The 25,464-nt window shown below is 40.1% G+C and overlaps 1 protein-coding gene across 1 annotated transcript in view; it reads left to right on the forward strand.

Annotated features, from left to right (window-relative positions):
* RNF103 (ring finger protein 103) overlaps window positions 1-25,464 on the forward strand; it is a 105,751-nt gene that overhangs the window by 50,329 nt on the left and 29,958 nt on the right. The window contains exon 3 of the mRNA XM_049695883.1: window positions 8,483-8,557. The gene's annotated coding sequence lies outside the window, so the exon portion shown is untranslated. The remainder of the gene's footprint in view (window positions 1-8,482; window positions 8,558-25,464) is intronic.

Here is a 25,464-nt window from a genome sequence, read left to right on the forward strand (position 1 = left end):
TTTTGAAAATCCTAGGGCCTTTAAGAATTACACTAAATATACTCTGCCTGTGCTCTATAAATAGAAAAACAAAGCCTGGATGACAGCACATGTGTTTACAACATGGTTTACTGAATATTTTAAGCCCACTGTTGCAACCTATTGCTCAGAAAAGAAAGAGTCCTTTCAAAATATTACTGCCCGTTGACAATGCACCTGGTCACCCAAGAGCTCAGAAGGAGAAGCATGACAACATTAAAGTTGTTTTCATGCCTGCTAACAATCTCCATTCTGCAGCCTGTAGATCAAAGAGTAATTTTGACTTTTAAGTCTTATTATGTAAGAAATAGATTTTATAAGGCTATAGCTGCTGTAGACAGTGATTCCTCTGATGGATCTAAGCAAAGTAAATTGAAAACCTTCTGGAAAGGATTCACCATTCTAAATGCCATCAAGAACATTTGTGATTCATTGGAAGTCAAAAGACCAACATTAACAGGAATTTGGAAGAAGTTGACTTTGAGGAGTTCAAGACTTCTGTGGAGGAAGTAACTGCAGATATGGTGGAAATAGCAAGAGAACTAGAATTAGAAGTAGAGCCTGAAGATGTGACTGAATTGCTGCAGTTGCATGGGAAAACTTTAACGAATGAGAAACGGCTTCTTATTGGATGAGCGAAGAAAGTGGTTTCGTGAGATGGAAACCACTCCTGGTGGAGATCTATGAATATTTAGAATATTACATAAAAGTAGTTGATAAAGCAGCACAGGGTTTGAGAGGATTGACTCTCTCAAAATTTTGAAAGAAGTTTTACTGGGGGTAAAATGCTATCAGACAGCATCGCGTGCTACAGAGAAATCGTTCTTGAAAGGAAGAGTCAATTGATGTGGCAAACTTCACTGCTGTCTTATTTTAAGAAACTGCCGCAGCCATCCCAACCTTCAGCTACCACCACCCTGATCAGTCAGCAGCCACCAACATTGAGGCAGAGACCCTCCGCCAGCAAAAATATTATGAGTCGCTGAAGGCTCAGATGATCGCATTTTTTTAATCAATAAAGTATTTTTAATTAAGGTATGTACATTGTTTTTTAGACATAATGCTATTGCACACTCAATAGACTACAGTATAGTGTAAACATAACTGTTATATGCGCTGGGAAACCAAAATATTCACGTGACTTGCTTTATTGCAATATTTGCTTTATTGCTGTGATCTGGAACCGAACCCACAATATCTCCGAGGATGCCTGTAAATAATTGTCACATACTTGTTATATGAATAAATTTAATCTCTTTTCCACCAGAAAACCTTCAAATATGTTAACAGCTTATTTGTCCTCCCTGTTTCTTCCCTTCTCCAGCCAGTAACCCCACTGCTGGTTTCCTCCTAGGTCTGGCTGTTCCTTCTTTTTCTCCTTCTCTGGCCCTTCTTCCCTGAGCCTTTCCCTACCCCACGATGTGGTCTTTTGTGGGTTTTTACCTTGACCCTTTTCACTTCTTCACCGTCTACATTCTCCCTGGGTCAGTTAGCCATTGCCTGCTGCTCTGTCACTAGCACACCACACCAGCACTTCCTATGCTTTCAGACCTTTCTGACTCTATGCTTTTTCTGACAGTGTTTACCTTGTCACAGTTAAATAAAATCATGCAACACCTCCACTTAGGAATTGTATACATTATTTATTTTATTTTATTTTATTGAATAACTTCGCCTTACAATGTTGTAATTTCTGCTGTACAGCAAAGTGATTCAGTTATACATTTATATATTCTTTTTCCTATTCTTTTCCATTATGGTTTATCACAGGATATTGACTATAGTTCCCTGTGCTATACAGTAGGACCTTGTTGTTTATCCATCCTATATATACTAGTTTGAGAATTTTATAAATTACTTAATCATTTGTATAAGTTAGGATTGTATTTGCTTGCACATAAAAGATAGATGGTGGGACTTCCCTGGTGGCGCAGTGGTTAAGAATCCACCTGCCAGTGCAGAGGACGCAGGTTTGATCCCTGGTCCAGGAGGATCCCACATGCCACGGAGCGGCTGGGCCCATGTGTCACAACTACTGAGCTCGAGCGCCACAACTACTGAAGCCCAAGTGCCTAGAGCCCGTGCTCCGCAACAAGAGAAACCACCACAATAAATATAAGTTTATATATATATATATATATATATATATATATATATATATATATATATATAAATTTGAGTCAGGTGCTATTATTAGCCCATATGGTAGACAAGTGTAAGTGGCCAGCCCAACATTTCTCTCCCCCATTCCTAACAACACTCTGGAAAATGGGGAGAATGAGAGAATCTACTTCATAGGATACTGTTGTGAGTTTTAGATGAGTGAATACATGACTATTGCAAATAAAGCCACTATACACATTCATGTAAATCTTTGTATGGATATATGCTTTCTTTTGGGAAAATAGCTAAGAGTGGAATGGCTGGGTCATAGGGTTGGTATATGTTTAACTTAAAAAAAAAAGCCAAATGGTTTTTCCAAAGTGGACATACCATTTTATATTCTCATCAGCAGTGTGTGACAGTTCTAGCTCTTCTACATCATGGCCAACACTTGGAACGGTGAATTTTAAATTTTAGCCATTCTAGTGAGTGTATAATGATATCTCATTATGGTTTTAATTTATGTTTTCCTAATGGCTCAAGATATTGAACACTTTTGCAGATGTTTATTTGCCAGCTATGTATCTTATGTATGTTTTCTTTAATTGTCTATTCAAATCTTTTGCCAACTTTTGCCGACTTTTGTTGTTTTGCTTATAACTGACTTTTGAGAGTTTTTATATGTTCTGGATCCAAGACTTCTATAAGACACATGATTTTTAAATATTTTTCTTTCAATCTATGGCTACTCCTTTCACTCTCTTAACAGTACCTTTAAAGAGTAGAAATATTAACTTTAAGTCCAATTTATTATTTTTTGTGGATTGTACTTTTGATAGCATATCTAAGAAATCTTTATCTAAACCAAGGTCACAAAGATTATCTCCCATGTTTTCTTCTAAAAATTTAATACTTTCAGACCAAAGATCTATTTTGAGTAAATTTTTGTATATGACACACGATATGGACTGAAATACAGTGTGTTTGGGTTTTTTTTCATATGGATAGCCAATCGTTCCAACACCATTTAATGATAAGACTATCTTTTCTTGCTAAATTGTCCTGCACATTTGTAAAAAATAAGTTGTCCATATATGTATAGGTTTATTGCTGAACTCTCTATTCTGTTCCACTAATATATTTTCCTAATTTTGTGCCAGTACTACACAATCTTGATTACTGTAGTTTTATAATAATTTTTGAAATCAGATAATATAAGTTCTCTACCTTTGTTCTACTTTTCAATGATGTTTTCACTTTTTCAGGTCCCTGCATTTCCATATGAATTTTAGAATCAGCTTGCATTTCTACCATAAAAAAGTCTGATAGGATTTTGATTAAGATTGCATTAAATCTATATATCAATTTGTGGGTAAATGACATCTTAACAATATTGAGTCTTCTGACCCATGAACTCTCTGTTCTTTAATTTCTTTAGTTTCTCTCAACAATGTTTCATAGTTTTCAGTGTGCATGTCTTTCATATCTTTTGTCAGAATTATCTCTTTCAATTTTTTATGTTGTTGTAAATGGAAACTTTTATTTCAATTTCCAGTTGTTTGTTGCTAATACGTAGGACAATTGATTTTCGTCTATTGCTCCTGTATTCTACAAACTTGCTAAATTCACTTATTCTAAACCCACAACGGAATAGGGATATTATATTGGATTTCCTACATGTGATCTATCATATCATCTCAAATTAAAACAGTTTTGCTTCTTCTTGCCCAATCAGGATGCCTTTTATTTCTTTTTATGGCCTGATTGCACTGCGTAGAATCTCCAGCATGATGTTAAATAGAAAGGAAAAGCATTCCGTTTTCACCACAGAGTGTGATGGTATTGTAGGAATTTGTATTTGCCCTTTATCAGAATGAGGAAGTTCCCTTCTATTCCTCATTTGCTGAGAATTTTTATCAGGAATGAATGTTAGATTGTGACAAATACTTCTCCTGCATCTATTGAGACGGTCATATGACTTTTCTTTTTGAGTTTATTGATACGGCAAATTACAGTGACTAATTTTCAAATGTTAAACCAACCTGGAATTCCTGGGATAAACCCCACTTACTTACAATGTATTATCTTTTTTATTTATTGTTGGCTTGATTCACTAAGATTTTGTTTAGAATTTTTGCAGGTACGTTTAGAAAGGATATTGTTTTGTAGTTTTCTTCTATAATGTCTTTCTTTGGTTTTGATATCAAAGAAGAATTTGTATAATACTGATATTATTTGTTTCTTAAATTTGGTAGAATTCACCAGTGAAGTTATTTGGGCCTGGAGTTTTCTTTGTGGGAAGGTTTTTAACTACAAATTCAGTTTCTTTAATAAATATAAGGCTAGTCAGTCCATCTGTTTCTTCTGCATAAACTTTAGTAGTTCGTGTCATTCAAGGCATTTGACCATTGTTTCTAAGTTATTGAATTTATTGGCATAAAGATGTTTATAATGTTCCTTTATTATCCTTTTAATATCTGTAGAATATGTTGTGATTTCACCTCCCACTCTTCATGCTATCATTGTCATATTTATTTTACTTATATGTGTTATAAACCCCATAATGCATTTTTTTATTATTTCATCATTTTCATTTAAAAAGCAGTCATCTTTTAAAGAGATTTAAATTTTAAAAAGTTGTATATTTACCATATAGTTATCATTTACAGTGCTCTTCATTCCCTTGTGTAGATCTATATTTCCATCTGGTATCACTTTCCTTCTGTTCATAAGATTTTCTTTAACATTTTTTGGAATGTAGTTTGGCTCATGATAAATTCTTTCATCTCTTGTATGTCTAAAAATGTCTATGATTTTTTTAAATTTAGATGTAATTCAGATATCATAAAATTCACTCTTTAAAGGTGTATAATTCAGTAGCTTTTAGTATATTCACAAAGTTGTGCAACTATCACCACTATTTAACTCCAGAATATTTCATCAGTCCCCATAAATCCATACCTGTTAATAGTCACTCCTCATTCTTCCCTCCCCCCAGACCCTGATAACCATTAATCTACTTTCTGTCTCTATGTCCTTAATTTTTGAAAGATATTTTTATTGAGTAAAATATTCTAGGTTGACAGGTTTTTGGTTTTGTTTTTTTACATTTCTTTAAAGATATTTTCCCACTGTCATCTCATATTATTTTCGACAAGAAAACTAAAGTTTTCCTTATATGTGCCCCTCTGTGAGGTAGCTTTTTCCCTGGCTGCTTTTAAGATTTTTCTCTTTGTTATTGTTTTTGAGCAATTTGATTATGATGTGTTTTGGTGTATTTTTCTTCATAGTTCTTGTTTTGAAGGTTCATTGAGCATCTTGGATCTGTGGGTTTATGGTTTTCACGAAATTTGAAAAAATTTTGGCCATTGTTTCTTCAAACATTGTTGAGCTCCCCTTGTTCCCCTTCTACCTCATCTGGGTCTCCAATTGCATGTGTATTAGGCTTGAATTTGCCTTATAGCTCTTTATTTTTTCTTTTTCAAATTCACTTTTTTCTCTGTATTTCATTGGAGACTTTCTAGTGCTGGGTCTTCACTAATCATTTTCTTTTTTTTTTTTTTTTTTTTTTTGGGGGGTACGCGGGCCTCTCACTGTTGTGGCCTCTCCCGTTGCGGAGCACAGGCTCCGGACGCGCAGGCTCAGCGGCCATGGCTCACGGGCCCAGCAGTTCCGCGGCACGTGGGATCTTCCCGGACCGGGGCACGAACCCATGTCCCCTGCATCGGCAGGCGGACTCTCAACCACTGCGCCACCAGGGGAGCCCTTCACGAATCATTTTCTAAGTATTGTCTAATCTGCAACAAATCACATCCAGTGTGTTTTTCATCCTGGACATTGTAGTTTTCATCTCCGTAAGTTCAGTTTGGATGGTTTTCTATCCTCATGTCTCTACTTGACTTTCTGAACATATGGAATACAGTTATAATAGCTGTTTTAATTTAGTTGACTGCTTATTCTAGCAGCTGTGTCAGTTCTGGTTCATTTTTGATTGATTTTTCTCCTCATTATGGGACATATTTTCCTGCTGCTTTGCATGTCTGGCAATCTATGGGTGCCAGGCATTGTTAATTTCACCTTGTTGGGAGGTGGATTTTTTAAAAAATCAATGTTTTAAGGCAGTTATAAGTTTACAACAAAACTGAGAGAGAGAGAGACTTCTCACATATTCCCCTGTCCCCATACATGCATAGCTTCTCCCATTTTCAACATCACTCACCAAAATCGTACACTTACCAAGGATGAACCTACATTGACACATCATGATAACCCAAAGTCCAAAGTTTACCTTAGGGTACACTCTTTTTAAAAAATATTTATTTATTTATTTATTTATTTATTCTAGCTGCACCAGGTCTTAGTTGCGGCACACAGGATCTTTCGTCCGGCATGAGGACTTCTTAGTTGTAGCATGCAGACTCAATTGCGGCATGCGGGATCTAGTTCTCCGACCAGGGATCGAACCCAGGCACCCTGCATTGGGAGCATGGAGTCTTACCCACTGGACCACCAGGGAAGTCCCAGGGTTCACTCTTGATGTTGAACATTCTATGGGTTTGGATAAAAGTATAATGGCATTATATCAGGCATTATAATGTCAGGCAGAGTATTTTCACTGCCCAACAAATCCTCTGTGCTCTGCTTATTCAACTCCCTCCCCAACCCCTTCCCACAGGTGGACATTTTTGACCCTTACAGATATTCTTGAGATTTGTTCTGGAATGCAGTTACGTTACTTGAAAACAATCTAATACTTTTGGGGTTTGCTTTCATGACTCGTCAGGTAGGACCAGACCAGTGCTCAGTTTGGAGTTAATTATTCCCCTCTTGAGGCAACACACTTCTCTGCAAGCTCCCCAGTGACCTGGCAGTCTTCCAGCCTGTGTGAATGCCAGTCACTCTTACCTCTAATCTTTATGGGTGATTCTTTACCTAGCTTTGCATAGTTTCCTCACACACATGTGCTGATCAGTACTCAAAGGGCACACTCTAAAAATCTTCAGAGCGGTCTCTCTGTGAAGCTCTCCCTCCTTGATACTCTGTCCTGCAAACTCTATCCTCTTTGGTCTTCAGTGCTTTGAGCTTGATCTCCTCAAGGCAGGGAGATCACTGGTCTCTGCCTGGGCTCCTCCTCCCTGTGTCATTGCCTTGAAACTCTCTGTACACAGCAAATTGAGACAAGGAATAGTCCATACACATACAAATGTATTACTAAATGTTTAAGCATATATGGGTGGTTCAGAGGTGTGGACTTAGCCTAGGATAGAGGTTGAGAAAGGGGATTGTCAGCATGGGCTTAGGCAGCTGCTTGTGGCTTAATGGATGACACTGGGCTTCAGCTAGCCTCAGTAGAGGAATATGCTCAGTAGAGCATATTCCAGGACAGGGAGCAGCTTCCGAAGAGATTTTTCTCCTAAAGTGAGTGCTATCAGTAGCCAACATGCCAGAGGCAGGAGAATTAGCAAGACATGGATCTGAGGTTGCTTCCTGGAGAGGGAAAGAGCTGCAGATTTAAGAATGTTCTGAATTGGACAGATAGAGAACAGAGGAAAGGTATTTCAAGGAATGTTTGAAGAAATTCTGAAGTGTAAGGAAAAGTAAAGGTGAGTGGAAAGAGGAGGTCAGCGATGGGAGACATTCCACAGAAGGCTCTGTGGAATATGGATGTTGCATTTGGCATGGCCCATGAAAGAGAAAGAAAAGCCAATGCTGACTCTGATATTCAGAATTTTGTTCACCCCTGGGGAAGCCTTTGGGGATAGCTCTCCATGGCTCTCTAGTTTAGGACACTGCTGACCACCTGTGGTAGCTAAGCAAAGAGCAGGCATAGTAGGGACGGGACACACTCAGTTCACAAAGGGCTGACTTGCAAACCTATACCTTAAAATGACTGTAAACACTAGCCATATATCCCCATTTGAGAATATCCCCCCGCAAAAGACATCTCAGAGTCGCATGCATATGTGACCAATGCTAACAATCCCCAGGTTATTAAATTTGGGTGAAAAAATTCCCCATCGTCTTTGTCTTTGACTTCATCAGTGCCAATTGTCTACGTGGAGCACCTCTAGATCCTTCTCTCTTCTGTTTGCTTGCAGTAGAATAGCATATAACATCCAGCTGAAAGTTTGGGGAAGAAAATAAAGATGTTTCATACTGAGATGGATTCTTCTCAGAGCTAGGGACGAGTTGGGTTTTCCATATACACTTGGAAGCTCCATTTTTCTTCAACAACAGCAATAGCTGGAATTCATAGTACGCTTGCTGTGTAGCAGACAGTCCCCTACATGCTTTTCATAGATTATTAATTTACATTCATACAAACCTTGTGAAATTGACACAAATGTTCCCTATGTTACAGATGATGACCTGAGGCACAGAGAGATTAAATAATCTGTGCTTCCCCAGAAGCAAAGCCCAAGACAAAAACTTTTGGGTGAGTAGTTTAATTGGGAAAATGATCCTGGGGGCAGGAGTGAGGGAGGAAGGGAGTGAAATGGGAAGGAAAGGAAACCAACACAAGGATGTGTATTGAGTTGACCAGCATTACAGAGACTGGTTGCTTGATTCCATGGGATCTTCTGAGAATTTTCCAGCCAAGGAAGACAGAAGACAACTTTGCACATCAGCTACCTCCAGCCCCATTCCATTAGTCAGCATTTGCCCCCATAGTACATAAAGTGCTGTACTTCCAAGCTGCACATGAGTGAGAGCTGAGAGGAGTCCTGTAGCCATACCACAAGGCGTGTCAGAAAAGCCCCGGGACTGAAATCAAGAGGCATGTAGCTTAGATGCTATCAGGCTACACCATCTAGACTTGCATAGAACTGGTCATTTCATCAATGGCCAGAATAAGAGGTGAGGCTGAGAGCTTCTGAAACGCACAAGAGGTATTTTGCTCAAGGTTCCACCACTAGTGTTTGGTGGAACATGGCAGAGCTGAGACATGAATGCAAGGCCCTCTGAGAGCTCTTGCCAGGAACATGGCATCCTTGGTATGTTTCACTCTTGCTGTTGCTGGGGAGACTGAGGGCGGGAGAGGATAGGGGAAGAGGTGGGCAGTGGTGTGGCTTTAATTATTTTGTAATGTAGTATATCTTATAGTCCCTGCTAGGCATTGCACCTTGAGTTGTCATAGTAGCAAAATTTGCAAGACTCACACAAATCTACTGCAGGACCCAGAGTCCCCTGGGAGAGGGTCAGACACCTGCACCTGCAAAACCGCCTGGAGTGGGAGGCCGGACAGCAAGCGACGAGGTAGTGTGGGGACTTTTACTGTGACAGATGACTTTTTCCCACACACCCTTCATGGTTAGGCTGCTCCCCATTTGGTCCTTTTAATACACAGGAGTTTTCTAAGTAAGCCCAGGGTCCCATGCTGTCTTCCACTTCAATTGTTCATGAACCATTACATGATTTCCTGTAAAATATTCTTCTGGCTTCCCGTTGATCATTATCTCCTGTTATCTATTTTGTTTTAAATAGTTGTAACTTTTTACAGCAGCATGGCTTTGAACTCGGATAGATGTCGGTTTGAATCCCAGCTCCAAGGCTTACTAGCTTTGTGACTCTGGCAAGTTACTTCCCTGATCATAAAGTAAAAGCACATCTTGTTTTAAAACCTGAAAAGAGCCCCAGGCTTTGTTGGCTGTCAAAGTTCTTATCAAAGCACAGATTATGCTCGGTTCATAGGATTTGGCTCTGCTAAACACAAGGAAGTTTCTGGAGCAAATAATGCAGAATCGTTACTCTCTTACATTTATTCAACAAGGGTCTGAACCAGGCATCATTCTAGGTGTTGGAGATAAGAGCAGTGAACAAGTCAGGCAACAGCCTTACCCTTAAGGAGTTTACATTCTAGTTGTGGGGTGTCAGACAACACACAAGTAAATGATTAATTAAAGTAAGCTCTATGGAAAAAAGAAAACAGGACACTATATTAGAAAGTGACTTTGGGAAGAGACAGGGCAGGAAGAAAGTTACTTTAGCCAGGCTAGTTAGGAAAGGCTTCTCTGAGGAGGTGACACTTGAGCTAAGCCATGAAGAATGAGTCTGAGCCAGCCATATGTAGTCACTTATTGCTGCATAAGAAATTACCTCAAAACTTAGCAGCTTAAAACAACAAACATTTATTACTTCATGGTTTCTGTGGGTCAGTGATCCAGGCATGGCTTGGCTGGATGTCTCTGGCTCAGGGTCTCCCACAGGTTAAAATCCAGGTATTAGCTGGGCCTGCAGTCAACTCAAGGTTCTTCTGGGGGAGAATCAGATTACAACCTGACCCACGTGGTTGTTGGAAGGCCTCCTTGCTGTCTGTTGGCCTGAGACATCAGTTCCTCACCATGAGGGCCTTTCCACAGTGTACCACACAGTAGGCAGCTGACTTCCCTCAACGTGAGCCAGAGAATGAGAGAGAGCGAGTGTACCCCAAATGAGGACCACCTTCCTTTTGTAACCCATCACCTGTACCCCATTTTATTTGCTAAAAGCATGTCACTAAATCCAAACCATGTTCTAGAGGAGGGGATAACACAAAGGTGTGAATACCAAGAGGCAGGGATGATTGGGGCCATCTTAGAGGTTTCCTGCCATATCATGCAAAGAGCTGGGAAAGTGTTCAAGGAGAAGAAAGAAAATGCAAAGGTCCTGAGTGCAAGAAACCCTAATTATGTTTCAGGAAGCGAGAGGAAGCTGAGGGAGGTAGAATGTACTGAATAGAGTTAAAAAGCGACGGTAGGAGATGAGATAGTCAGAAGGCAGACCATGCAGGGTCCAAAAAGAAGTTTTGATTTTATTCTAAGTATAGTGGGGATCCAATGAAGGGTTTTTAAGCAAGGGAGTCAAGGATGTAATCCAAGCACTTGACGTTTTCCAGAGCTCTATGATGGATGGAGTCCCACCGGGACTTGATAGAGCAAGTGTGGTGGGTGAAGGAAAATAACTTCTGGGCTCAAAAAATCTTAATGGCGCCCAAATGCTTATTCATCTAAGTATAAAGACCTCAGAGTCCTATAAAATATTCCCCTTATCTCCCACCACTCCCCTAACCTTCAGTCAAAGTGAAGTTCCCCAAGCATGTACTATATTTTCTTGTCTCTGAGCTTATGCTGTTTCCTCTGCTTGAAGGACCATCCCACCATCTCCACCTGTCAAACTTGAACACTTCTTTCAAGACCCTTCTTAAGTCCCACCTCCTATGTGAAGCCGTTCTCAATTCTCCCCTTCCTTGAACCCTTCTTTTTCTTTGTCTAATCTACTTTTTGATTTTACCTTGTCTTTCCTAGTATCAGTAGTTCATATCTAGATTGTAAGTTCCTTGAGATCAGGCACTCTACTTTCCTTATTTTTGGAACTTTATTTTTGGACTTGAGCATATATAATCCCTGTTCAACAAATATTTGTCAACTTGAATTAAACTGGAACTATCAATAGATGATTACAGCAACTTTGGTTGGCTGTGAGGGTTTCCTGAGAAATAATAGTTTCCCTTTGGTTGACACTAAGCTATAATTTTCCTACCACAATTCACAAGCTATAAACATTATGTTCTTTGACCATAATGGAATTAAATTAGATATTAATAACAGAATATTCTCAGAAAAGTCTCCAAATATTTGGAAACTAAAAAAACACACTTCTAAATAATACATGGGTAAAAAAATAAATTAAAAGGGTAATTAAAACTTATTTTGAACTGATAAAAATAAAACAAATCAGAATTTGTAGGATACTCCTAAGGCAATTTTGAGGGAGAAATTTGTAACATCAGACACCTATATTAGAAGAATTCAAATCAATGATCTTAACACTCTAGAAAAGTAAAAGCAAATTAAACCCAAAATAAGCAAAGGAAGCAAATAAGAAAGATCAAAGTATAAATCAATAAAATAGAAACAGGAAAACAATAGAGAAATCAATGAAAGCAAAAGATGCCTCTCTGAGAAAATCAATAAGTTGACAAAATTCTTGCCAGACTTATTCAGGAAAAAAGAATATATAAATGAAAAATATTAAGAATGAGAGAGGTGTTATCACTTCAGATTCTACATATATATTCTTTATATATTTATTTATTTCATTTATTTATTTGTTTATTTATCGGCTGCGTTGTGTCTTCTTTGCTGCACGCAGGCTTTCTCTAGTTGTGGCAAAAGAGTGCATTTTTTAAAATTAATTAATTATTTATTTTTAGCTGTGTTGGGTGTTCGTTGCTGTGCGCGGGCTTTTCTCTAGTTGCCGCGACAGGAGGCTACTCTTTGTTGCCATGCGCGGGCTTCTCATTATGATGGCTTCTCTTGTTGTGGAGCACAGGCTCTAGGCGCGCAGGCTTCAGTAGTGTGGCTTGCGGGCTCTAGAGCGCAGGCTCAGTAGTTGTGGCACATGAGCTTAGTTGCTCCACGGCATGTGGGATCTTCCTGGACCAGGGCTCAAACCCGTGTCCCCTGCACTGGCAGGTGGATTCTTAACCACTGCACCACCAGGGAAGCCTCAGATTCTACATATATTTAAAAGACAATTAGGAATTATTATGAACAACTTTATGCTAATAAATATGACAACTTAGATGAAATAGACAATTTCCTTTAAAAACACAAATTACCAAAGCTCACTCAAGAACAAATAAATAATCTAAAGAGCAATATATCTACTTAGGAAAGTGGCATAATTCAAAACTCTCCTCCAAAGAAACTCTAGGCTGAGATGACTTCATGGGTGAATTCTATTAGACATTTAAAGAAGAAATAATACCAATTCTATACAAACACTTCCAAAAATATCAGAGAAGAGAACAGCTCTCAGCCCATTCTAAGAGGTCAGGATTATCTTTAAAATGAAACAAGACAAAGGCATTACACTATAGACCAAAATCCCTCATGAACAAAAATTCTATACAAAACGTTAGCAAATTGAATTCAATAATACATTAAAAGTATAAAACATCATATTGATATGATCAAATGAGGTATATCCTGGAACCAAGACTTAGAAGGTCCATTTAACATTTAAAAATCAATCAATATATCAGTACTGCAACAGGACTTCCCTGGTGATCCAGTGGCTAAGACTCCAGGCTCCCAATGCAGGGGGCACAGGTTCCATCCCTGGTGGGGGAAGATCCTGCATGCTGCATGGCTCAGCTAAAAAAAAAAAAAAGTCAAGGGGCTTCCCTGGTGGCACAGTGGTAGAGAGTCCGCCTGCCGATGCAGGGGACACAGGTTCGTGCCCCGGTCCGGAAAGGTCCCACGTGCTGCGGAGTGGCTGGGCCCGTGAGCCATGGCTGCTGAGCCTGCGCGTCCGGAGCCTGTGCTCCGCAACGGGAGAGGCCACAACAGTGAGAGGCCTGCATACCACAAAAAAAAAAAAAAAAAAAGTCAAAAAATATATATACTTCAACATACAAACTAAATATAAAAATCATAAGCTTATCTAAACAAAACCCAACATTCATTTCTTTTTTTTTTTTTTTTTTTGCGGTATGCGGGCTTCTCCCGTTGCGGAGCACAGGCTCCGGACGCGCAGGCTCAGCGGCCATGGCTCACGGGCCCAGCCGCTCCGCGGCATATGGGATCCTCCCGGACCGGGGCGCGAACCCGCGTCCCCTGCATCGGCAGGCGGACTCCCAACCACTGCACCACCAGGGAAGCCCTCATTTCTGATAAATACTCTCAGTAAGCTAAAATTAGAAGGGAACTTCCTCAGTTTCATAAAGGTCATCTAAAGAAGCCTACAGCTACCATTATACTTAATGATGAAAACCTAAATACTTCCCTCTTAAGGTCAGGAACCAGGTAAGAATGTCTGCTGTTATCACTTTAATTCAAAACTTGGAGTAGTTCTAGCCAGTGCAATCAGACAAGAAAGAGAAATAAAAGGTACGCAAATTGAAAAGGAGGAATTCAAACTGTTTTTTTTTTTCAGATGACATAATCACCTATGTACAAAATATGGTGGAATCTTTTTTTAAAGCTATTAGAACTAATAATTGAGACCAGTAAGGTTGCAGGATACAAGTTCAATTATACAAAAATCAATTGTAGTTCTCTGTAGTAGCAACAAATAATCAGAAATTTGAATATAAAAACATTACTATATACAATAACATAAAAGAGCAATACTTAGTGATAAACTTAACAAAAGAAGTAAAAGATCTGTACACTAAAACTACAAAATATTGCTGAAAGAAATTAAAGAAGACCTAAATAAATGGAAATATATACCTTGTTCATGGATCTGAAGACTCAGTATCATAAAGATGTCAACTGTCCTTGAATTAATCTATAAACTCAATGCAATTAAAATCAAACTCCCAGCAGAATTTTTTGTAGAAATTGACAGGCTGATGCTAAAACTTTTATAGAACTGCAAAGAATCTAGAATAGCCAAGCCACTCTGAAAAAGACATACAAATTTCAAGGTATAACACTGCCTGATTTCAGTAATTATTATAAAGCTACACTAATGAAGACAGTGTGGTATTAGCATAAAGATAGAAAAATAAATCAATGGAACAAAATAGTAAGTCCAGAAATAAACTCATACATATATCTGGACAACTGGTTTTTGACAAAGGCACAATGCAGTGGAGAATAAATAGTCTTTTCAACAAATTCTGCTTGAACAATTGTATATACATATAAAAAAAAAGAACTTAGATCCATAACTCACACCCATATGCAAAATTTAACTCAAAATAGGTCATAGACCTAAATGTAAAAGCATAGATCTGGGCTTCCCTGGTGGCGCAGTGGTTGAGAGTCCACCTGCCAATGCAGGGGACACGTGTTCGTGCCCCGGTCCGGGAAGATCCCACACACCGTGGAGTGGCTAGGCCCGTGAGCCATGGCCGCTGAGCCTGCGCATCCAGAGCCTGTGCTCCACAACGGGAAAGGCCACAACAGTGAGAGGCCCGCGTACTGCAAAAAAAAAAAAAGCATAGATCTATAAAACTATTAGAAGAAAACAGGAGTAAATCTTTTTGACCTTGGGTTAGGCAAGGGTTTCTCAGATAAAACATCAAAAACACAATTCATAAAAGAACAAGTTGATTAATTGGGCTTAGTTAAAATTTAAAATTTCTACTCTTTAAAAGACACTCTTAAGAAAATGAAAAGACAAGACACACACTGTGAAAAATCTTTGCAAAATATATATCTGATTGCAGAATATATACTCTCAAAATACAAAAATAAGATAACAAACAAACCAATAAAAACTGACTAAAAGATTTGAACAGACAAGTTAAGGTACAGAGATGGCAAATAAACATAAGAAAAGATGTTCAACATCGTTGTCATTAGGAAATGCGAATTAAAACCACAATGATGGGGGGAAGTGGTAGGGGGCGGGTGGTGGTGGTGGGATGGATTGGGAGATTGGGACTGACATATATACACTAATAGGTATAAAATAGATAACTATTAAGAACCTGCTGTACAAAAAATAAATAAATAAAATAAAATTTTAAAATTCAAAAAAAAAAATCCCACAATGAGATGACACTACTTAGCTATTAGAATAAATAAAATTAAAAAGACTTGTCATACCAAGTGTTGATGAAGATGTGGAGAAACTAAAACTCTTGTGAACTTATGGTGACAATGTCAATATTACAACCAAGCAATTTGGCAGTTTCTTAAGATGTTGAACATACAATGACCATATGATCCACCCAATTCACTCCTAAGTATTTACTCAAGAGAAAAATTAATTTGTGACCATATAAAGACTTGTACACAAATGTTTACAGAAGCTTTATTTGTAATAGCCCCAAACTGGAAACACCTCAACGGTCCATCAGCAGGTAAATGGATAAACAGACCATGGCATATCCATAGAATGGATTACTACTCAGCAATAAAAAGGACTGAACCACTGCTACATATAATGACATGGATGAATCTTAAAATTATCATGCAGAGTGAAAGAAGGCAGCCAAAAAAGAGTACATACTATATGATTAAAGTGTGGAAAATTCAAAACTAATCTGTAGTGACAGAAAGGAGATTGATGACTGCTTGGAGATAGGGGACAAGGAGGTGTGGGAGGGAGCGATTAGAAAAGCACAAGTGAAAACTTTTAGAGGTGACAGATATCTTCACTATCTTGATTGTAGTGATGATTACACATGTAAAAATGGTACACTTTAAACATATGTAGTTTATTATAAACTTTATATATAAACTCTAGTAAACTTTATTTACATATAAACTTAATCTCTATAATTGACATACAGTAAACTATATATAAAACTTTTTTTAACTTGGGCCCAGAAGTGAAAATGTCACTTCCTGTCATATTTCATTGGCCAGTGAAAGTCATATGACCTCACCTAACTCCAAGGGGTCAGAAAAGAACATTCTTACCACATGCCTGAAAGGAGAGAGAATATTTGTGTATAATTCTAAAAAGTACCATACTCAGCAGTAAGCATGCTGATTGTTTATAAATGGAACACTTGTCCCAGTTGTTATATAATAGAATTCACATTCATTATAATTCATTCACATTCAACCACCAAACAACAGTGGACTTAGCAGCTCTTACTCAGAAGACCTGCAAAGATACAGCTATTCTGCTTACAATGGTGAAGAACATACAAAGTCAAATTAGCCATGTAACCCAGAATTCTTCCTACTAATTTTGAAATTAGTGCTTCCTAGAATCTAGGAAAATGTGAACAACCACTTGGTCTAGCTTCTGTCTCCTAGCCAATTAAGTTTAAGGTGGATCATAGAAGAGAGATGGTGGGTCAGAGATTCCATAATGACAAATTCCTTCTCCTGCATTTATTCTCTTCATCGTCAGGAAATTGTTCATATCCAACTAAAAAAAAGTTTTTTAAATTTAAACTAATTTCCTTTTGTTTTCTTCTTTTCAGTCAAAAATATTAAAACAAAAGCTCTATGTCATAGAAAAAGGTTAGCACCTTAATATACAAAAACATTTGCATATCAGTATTTAACTTTTTTTCAGCAACATGGCAGATTGTATTAATACAGCCCCCATCTCACACCTAACAGGCTTTCTTTCTGAAAAACACATAGAAATACTGTCTGCTATATTATTTTCTGTACGTTTTAAATGCATTTTAAAGTATTTCTGATTATTTAAAAGAAAAACAGGGAATTCCCTGGCAGTACAGTGGTTAGGACTCCACGCTTTCACTGCCGAAGGTGCATATTTAATCCCTGGTCAGGGAAGTAAGATCCTGCATGCAGCGTGGCACGGCCAAAAAAATACACATACACACACACAAATATATATATGAGCAATAAACTTACAAGATGAGAAAGAAGTAATTTATTATTCCAAGAAGCAATTTAAATCAAAACAGCAATGAGATGCCATTTCAGATGTAAAATTGGCAAATATTTTTAAAAATGAAAATGCCCAATATGTTCAAACCTGTATTTACAGTAGGATAATCAACTGGTACAAACTTGTTCGTTGTGTGAGAATAGTGGGATTGTGCATAGTTTAGATTTTCTTCTTTTTGATAATACCTGTTTTCTATAATAAATATGTACTACTTTTATAACAAAATACTCACTTTTTTTTTTTTTTTTTTTGCGGTACGCGGGCCTCTCAATGTTGTGGCCTCTCCCGTTGTGGAGCACAGGCTCTGGACGCGCAGGCTCAGCGGCCATGGCTCACGGGCCCAGCCGCTCCGCGGCATGTGGGATCTTCCCGGACCGGGGCACGATCCCGCGTCCCCTGCATCGGCAGGCGGACCCTCAACCACTGCGCCACCAGGGAAGCCCCCAAAATACTCACTTTTAATTGAAAGCAATATTGCTATTTTAAAGTTCTCTCTTATCCTTCTCTTCTCCATGTTCTCCAGCTCCAACTTCTTTCATCTTTCCTATTTTCATTCTGAAATCAGATTTACCAAGGTTTTCAGGATGTTCTTCATTTTCTCTATGTCCTTAATTCAGTTGCACTTAGTTTTTGAGTTATCCCATCAAAACAGGTTTGAGTTTTTGAAAAAGGCTTTTCTGCTTTCTTCTTTAAATAATCAACTTATATTTGCATTGCATTTCACCTAAAGCATTCATTAGCCAGATTGACATTTTAAAAATGTTCCTATTATCCATGTTCTTTGTCCAAAAAATAGATTTATTACATACCTTCTACGTACTCTGGTACCATCCCTGTGTGTCATAGCAGAGATGTATGGGTATCATGTACATGGGTAAATACATATCTGTATGTACGTCCATTTGTACATAACATATTCCAGTCACTGGGCTTAGTGCCTTATCAGCTTTACTTCATTAAACCCTCATAACAATCTCATGAGATCATTGTTTTATTTCTGTTTTAGGAATAAGGCTTAGAGAGGGGCTGTAATATGCCAGAGAATAGCTGATAAGGGTAGGAGCTAAGCCTTGCAGACGGTGTCCAGGAAGGTTTACGTACAGAAATAAAACCATCTATAGCAGACTATGCATGCCACAAATGTGATAAAAAATAAAGAATTTTCTGGACCTTCACTGATTTCAATAATTCTATCGCACACAGCTGGCTTCATGGGTGTGTCAACAAAGTAGATGCTCAAGACCCCAGGTTCAGAGGGATCCTGCGGCTGCTTGGAGTTTGATGCTCTGCAGTTGCCATCTTGAAATTCTAAATAATCTTTTCTTTGGCTTTGTGTTTTATAAGTGAGGTCTGATGAACACTGGAGCATGTGCCGAGGTGTTGGAGCTTTCAGCTACGTGCAGTCTGCCTGCGGTCAGCTCCCCGCCTCCTGGCAGCTGGCCCTCCATTGCCTGGTGCCCAGGGCCCCTGCCCAGTCTCTCCGTCTCCACGACTGCCCTTCCCACTGGGGGGCATTTCCATGTTCTGCTGCCTCCCTCAGTGGGGCCCTGGGCTCAGGTCTGCAGAGGGTTGGGGGACAGGTCGCTGAGATCATGCCTCTTGCCCACCCCTAATCCAGGTATGAGCATGTCCTGGTGCTGAGTTGCAGTCCTTTCAGGACCCACCATCTGCTGCTGGTGGCGGCGGGGAAGGGGGGGGGGGTGGAGTCTGCCAATGGAGGGGGGTGTCCAGAGGAGGTCCAAATGCCTGTGAGGACCTGCACTTACCCTGTGAATGTCCCCTGCCCAAGGGAGAGTTACATTAAATTGCAAATTAAAAACCACTGTAATAGGTCAAGAGAGCGAGGGGGAAAGAAAGGAAAAGCTTTATATAGTACCCCTCATGGCACTTTTTTCCTGCTTTTTGAACAAAGGGCTTGCATTTTCATTTTGTCCTGGGTGGGAAAACTCTGCAGCAATGCCAGCTGTCCCATGGTCTGACCACGTGTCATTGTAGCTTCAGGTGATCAGAGAAGGGAACAGTTTACTCCAGGAGGAAAGGTGACTTATTATTTGCTTATTCCACACTTATTTACCTTTGTCGTCAAAGTGTTTGTACAGAGTCCTCCCGCTTGCTGTTCCTGGTGTTGGAAGATGAGGGCACCAGTGACTGCTAGCCGCTGGCTGGCCCGGGGAGAAGGGCTGTGTATTAAATGGACAGCAACATGCAAAGCAGAGCTGCCCTGCCAGGGTGCATTCCTCTCAGCTTTGTTGAAAGTCATGTTCTGTAGGTATGTCTCCGGTGAAAAGAGGTTCCTCCTTTTTTTTTTTTTTTTTTTTTTTTTTGCGGTACGCGGGCCTCTCACTGCTGTGGCCTCTCCCGTTGCAGAGCACAGGCTCCGGACGCGCAGGCTCAGCGGCCATGGCTCACGGGCCCAGCCGCTCCGCGGCATGTGGGATCTTCCCAGACCGGGGCACGAACCCGTGTCCCCTGCATCGGCAGACGGACTCTCAACCACTGCGCCACCAGGGAAGCCCGAGGTTCCTCCTTTTGAAGATTCCGGCTTGAGTGCCAAACAGGTCTCTGCATATCGCTTCAGGACGTTGCTTATTCCTGCAGATAAGGGCCTAGTGCACTGGAAAACGCAACGCGGTACGAACGCTATGGTCATAGTCAGTCAACAGGGTCCTCTCCACAGAGAAAGGACTGGACGGGCAGTTCTCACAATCACAGCAGGGACTGTTCCTGGAGAAGGCACTCAGGCAAGTCTGATTTTCTCACAGGAAAAAAATTAAAATGTAATTAGGTAGCTCCATGCCTAGGGCTTGATCTTAACTCTTCTCTCTCTCTCATTTTTTTAAAATTAATTAATTAATTTATTTTTGGCTGCGTTGGGTCTTTGTTGCTGCACACGGACTTTCTCTAGTTGTGGCGAGCGGAGGCTACTCTTCGTTGTGGCGCACAGGCTTCTCATTGCAGTGGCTTCTCTTGTTGCGGAGCATGGGCTCTAGGCACGTGGGCTTCAGTAGTTGTGGCACATGGGCTCAGTAGTTGTGGCTCGCGGGCTCTAGAGCACAGGCTCAGTAGCTGTGGCGCACAGGCTTATTTGCTTCACGGCATGTGGGATCTTCCGGACCAGGGCTCGAACCTGTCTCTCCTGCATTGGAGATGGATTCTTAACCACTGCGCCACCAGGGAGGTCCCAACTGTTCTCTTTTAATGATCATAAATGCCATATTCAGATCAGCTATAAATACATCATTGTACACTGTCCAATAGTAAGCTTTCAAAATGCAAACCTATTAGTCTGGTAATAAGGAAATAGATCCTATAAATTTTAAGTTAAATTTGTTTAATTGTTTAGAAGATTCCTTAGGTAGGGGGCTTGTGCAGGGATGGGAAGTATGGGAGGAGAGGGTCCAGAAAGGGCAGAGGATCTATGGGAAGAGAGGGGAGAAGCCAGGGGGACAGTAGGTTTCAGGGGGTGGATGTATGCACTGCCTGGCATCACCTCACAACAGTGTGTATCTGGCAAAGTGATCCCAGGAGAAATTGCTGGAGGGTGAGCTGCTCTACCCATATCATCCTTTTTATTATTAGTTACTCATGAAGTGAACATTTATGTCCCTGAAATAAGAAATCTCAAATACATTTACGCACAGGAGATAGACTTAAAATTGCCCCCTTACCTGCCTCAAATCTGTGCTTAGCTGGGTATATCAACCAGACATACGATGATAAACACCCAGTCTATCTACTCAATCTACCCATAGCACTTAGATTTCTAGCCTTTTTTTTTTAACCATTTCTAGCCATTTTTACCATTTTTTTTTTACCAAAATGTGTTCTCGATAATGGAGTTAGAGAACAAAGTGAGGAAAATGGGGTTATTTCCTTTGTCTTTATCTGCCCCTCTCCTTGCCCCCCACCAGCAGGCAAAGTAGCAAATGTTGGGATTCGTTTTCCCATGCTCCCTGTCTACCATTCTGAGGTCCCTGCCAGCCCCACTTTTGTTCCTCTGGCTTGTGGAATTGATTGTGTCTTGGAGGCAGAGAGCTCTATGGGCAAAAAAGAGAGGCAGAAGAGAAGAACAAATCCCAGGGGCCCCAAGGTAAAGGTCTCAGGCTGTTCTCTGGGCCCACCCCTCTCCCTGGCCACCCAATCTAGAGAGGGCTCAAGGCTGTTTATGAGGGCCAGGTCTAGAAGGGGTGCACATCACTTCCTCTTGACTCCCACTGGCCAGAATTCAGTCACTTACCCAATCTACCTGCAAGAAAGACTGCAAGCTGGTCTGCCTAGACTCCTGGAAAGAGGCAGTGGTGCGGTGGATCTGTGGTACCACCTCTGCCATGTTAAACAGCTGGTGCCAGAGAACCTAGGAAAAGTCCAGAAATTGGAAACACAGCACTTTGGAAGCCCAGGGTGTTGGGCGGGGCTGAAAACTAGAGGATTTGCTAAAAGTTTCATAAGATATAGTTGAACCTGGTGCAACCAGGCACTTTCCCCGCTCCCAGCCCAGAGGAAGATGTGACATTTACCTTCTGAAGTGAACAAAGAGGCTCTGGACTTGAAAACATGGACATAGCTCTGTGAGGGAGGTGAGGAACGTCATGGGAAACTGTAGTATGAAGTTCAAGCCTAATGGCTGAGACTTGATATTCCCCAGCCTCCTCCCACCCAGTCCCTTGATGCTGACAGTGAAACCTGTACTTTCCAGGCAGGATTCCTCTCTGACAAAAACAAACAGCCCAAGAAAAAAGACTTACACATCCTTCTAGTGAAATGGCCGGGCCCCGATCTTGATTCACCCTAAGTGAGCCCCAGTCACTCTTAGAGAACTTCCAATGAGCTTTTTAGTACCTCACATTTATGAACTTACGAACAAGGAGAGAGTCAAGAATTACCAAGTAGTTAAGGTGAGCTTCTAACGTGAAAGATGAAGTCCAAAACAAACAAATAGAAAATGAACCCTGACCCAAAGAGCAAAAGAAACCTTAGGGGGGAAGCCACTATCTTCAGAGAGATACGAGAATGTATTGCATACACAAAACAAAAAGCACAGGGTGCTACAGAAAAGGCACATCCCTGTGACAAGAAAGAGCCTTTGAAAATTAAAAAAATGATATACAAAGTTAAGAATTCACTAGAAGGGGTGAAAGATAAATTTGAAGAAATCTCTGGAAAAGTAGAACAAAAAGCAAAGAGAGGAAAATTGGAGAAAGAAGAGAAAAAATTATAGGATTGATTTAGGAGTTTCAATATCTCACTAGTAGGAGATCCACAAAAGTGAGAAAATGGACAGAGAAATTATTGAAAAGTTTCCCAGCTGAAGGTCACGAGTTGCCATATTGAAACTGAGCACTGAACACAATGAAGGAAAGGAGACCTGCACTAAAACACATCATCATAAAAGTTCAGAACACCAAGGATGAAAAGAAGAGTCAAATTACAGAGAGAACGGTCCAGTCACAACAGAAGCCATAAGACAGCGGTTCAATGCCTTCAAAATTCTGAGGGGAAATGATTTCCAATTTAGAAGTCTCTACTTGGCCAGACTATCATTCAAATAGGAAGAGTAACTGCAACTAACTCCTAAGTGGTTTAAGAAAAAATATACACATATTCAAAATAAAGACATGATGAAGCAAGTACAGCAAAAATGTTAACAACTGGTGAATTGGTGAAGGGTATTAAGGAGGTTTTGGTAATAGACTTCCAAGTCTTTTAAGTTTGGGGGAAAAAAAAAGAATAAGAGTAGAATAAAGGAATTTTTAGGTGTGTAAGGTCTCCAAAGTTCACTTTCTTACTAAATCACTGTAGTTGTGTTCCATGCAAACAAGGGAGTGAAATAACAAAGTGTAACCAGGATCAAAAAAACAGAATCGGGCTTCCCTGGTGGCGCAGTGGTTGAGAGTCCGCCTGCCGATGCAGGGGACGCGGGTTCGTGCCCTGGTCCGGGAAGATCCCACATGCCGCGGAGCGGCTGGGCCCGTGAGCCATGGCCGCTGAGCCTGCGCGTCCGGAGCTTGTGCTCCGCAACGGGAGAGGCCACAACAGCGAGAGGCCCGCGTACCGCAAAAAAAAAAAAAAAAAAAAAAACAGGATCCAACATGGAAGAGAAGTGAAGGGTAGTCCTGGAATGACTACATAGCTATTACAATAGCTATGTAATTGGTCTGCAGGGTAACAAGTCTAGCCTAGAGCAGGAGGACCAAGGACAGGTTTATTTCCAATAAAACATGGAATTGATAGATTAGCCATCTAAGTAATTTGATAGTTCAGAGAGTTTGGGAATGAATAAGTGGACAGTGCCCTAGAAAATAGAACAAACCAAAATTTGAGTTAATTATTAACTCCAGGAAAAATGAACAATTGCACAAGAAAGGAAATATAAATGATGTGGTTCAGTCATGAACAAGATTTATATGGACACATTAATATAAAAGTGAATATGTAATATAATCGCTTTGGGAACGAGGGGCGAGAAATGGTGTGTGAATGAAGGGTGTCAAAGAGATCATTCCTCATCTTCCATGGTAAGAAATCAATAGATAATGTATAAAATGGAAAAATCAGGAAGAGCAGTAAAAACCTATTATTAAGAAATACAGAAGTAAACATGAGAAAAATACTTAATAGAATTGAAGGCAGTTGCCTCTGAGGAATGGGAATCAGAGTGGGTAGGGACAAGCAGAGGATCTGTTTTTTATAAGTAGGGTTTGTCTGGGACAGTCCCAATTTATCCTAGATAGTCTGGCATAATTTTGTTACCGTTGCCCCTTCCACTCTCAAAATTGTCCCAATTTTGAAGCCTTGGAGTGTTACTTGATATGGGTAAATACTTTAATAAAAATAAGAAGGGAGGGCTCTTTGGACCCTAAGTTAAATAACCTTATTTCATCCAGCTCAACCAAAGGCATTGACTTTCTTTTCCTCTAAAATTAATTCTTTATTTTAAATTAAATACAAGCAGTATGTTTGTTTCAAAGCACTTTTTACATTCACTACCTCATTTAATCTTTACAACAGCTTCATGAGGTAAGCAGCCTTTCCCATTTTATAGGTGATAAAAATGAGGTTCACAGCGGTCTTGTGACTTCTTAACAAGGTGACACAGCTAGTAGATACTAGTCTACACTGGACCAGCCCCTCCAATTATGGGTCCCATGCTCTTGCCACAATATCAAATGATAAGGCATTTAAATCATCCCACAAATGAACAGAATCTGAGATTCTGAACCCAGATTAGCAGCCTAGCTGTTAGAAAAACAGATTATGAAAAACGATAAATATTTCAAACATCCTTTTGTCATCCTGGTCTTGGAACAGAAATTCTAATTAATCTGCCCAGTTAGGCATAGTGGAAACTGAAATCATCCTCATGGGAGGACAGCCCACACCTCCCTTAGAGTCCTGGAGGATGAATCCCTGCTGCTAAACCTCAAGACGAGGGCAGCAGTTCTAGTGGGGTTTTTTTTTGTTTGTTTGTTTTTTAATATTTATTTACTTATTTATTTTGGCTGTACTGGGTCTTAGCTGCTGCACGTGGGATCTTTAGTTGCAGCATGCTGACTCTTAGTTGTGGCATGCATGCGGGATCTAGTTCCCCGACCAGGGATCAAACCTGGGCCCCCTGCATTGGGAGCACGGAGTCTTACCCACTGGACCACCAGGGAAGTCCCTGTTTTATGTTTTATTTTTTTTATTTTATTTTTTTTTTATTATTATTATTTTTTTTATTACATCTTTATTGGAGTATAATTGCTTTACAATGGTGTGTTAGTTTCTGCTTCATAACAAAGTGAATCAGTTATACATATACATATGTTCTCATATCTCTTCCCTCTTGCATCTCCCTCCCTCCCACCCTCCCTATCCCACCCCTCCAGGCGGTTACAAAGCACCAAGCTGATCTCCCTGTGCTATGCGGCTGCTTCCCACTAGCTATCTATTTTACGTTTGGTAGTGTATATATGTCCATGCCTCTCTCGCGCTTTGTCACAGCTTACCCTACCCACTCCCCATATCCTCAAGTCCATTCTCTAG

The sequence above is a fragment of the Orcinus orca genome, chromosome 13 (assembly GCF_937001465.1).
Source record: "Orcinus orca chromosome 13, mOrcOrc1.1, whole genome shotgun sequence".
NCBI lineage: Eukaryota > Metazoa > Chordata > Mammalia > Artiodactyla > Delphinidae > Orcinus > Orcinus orca.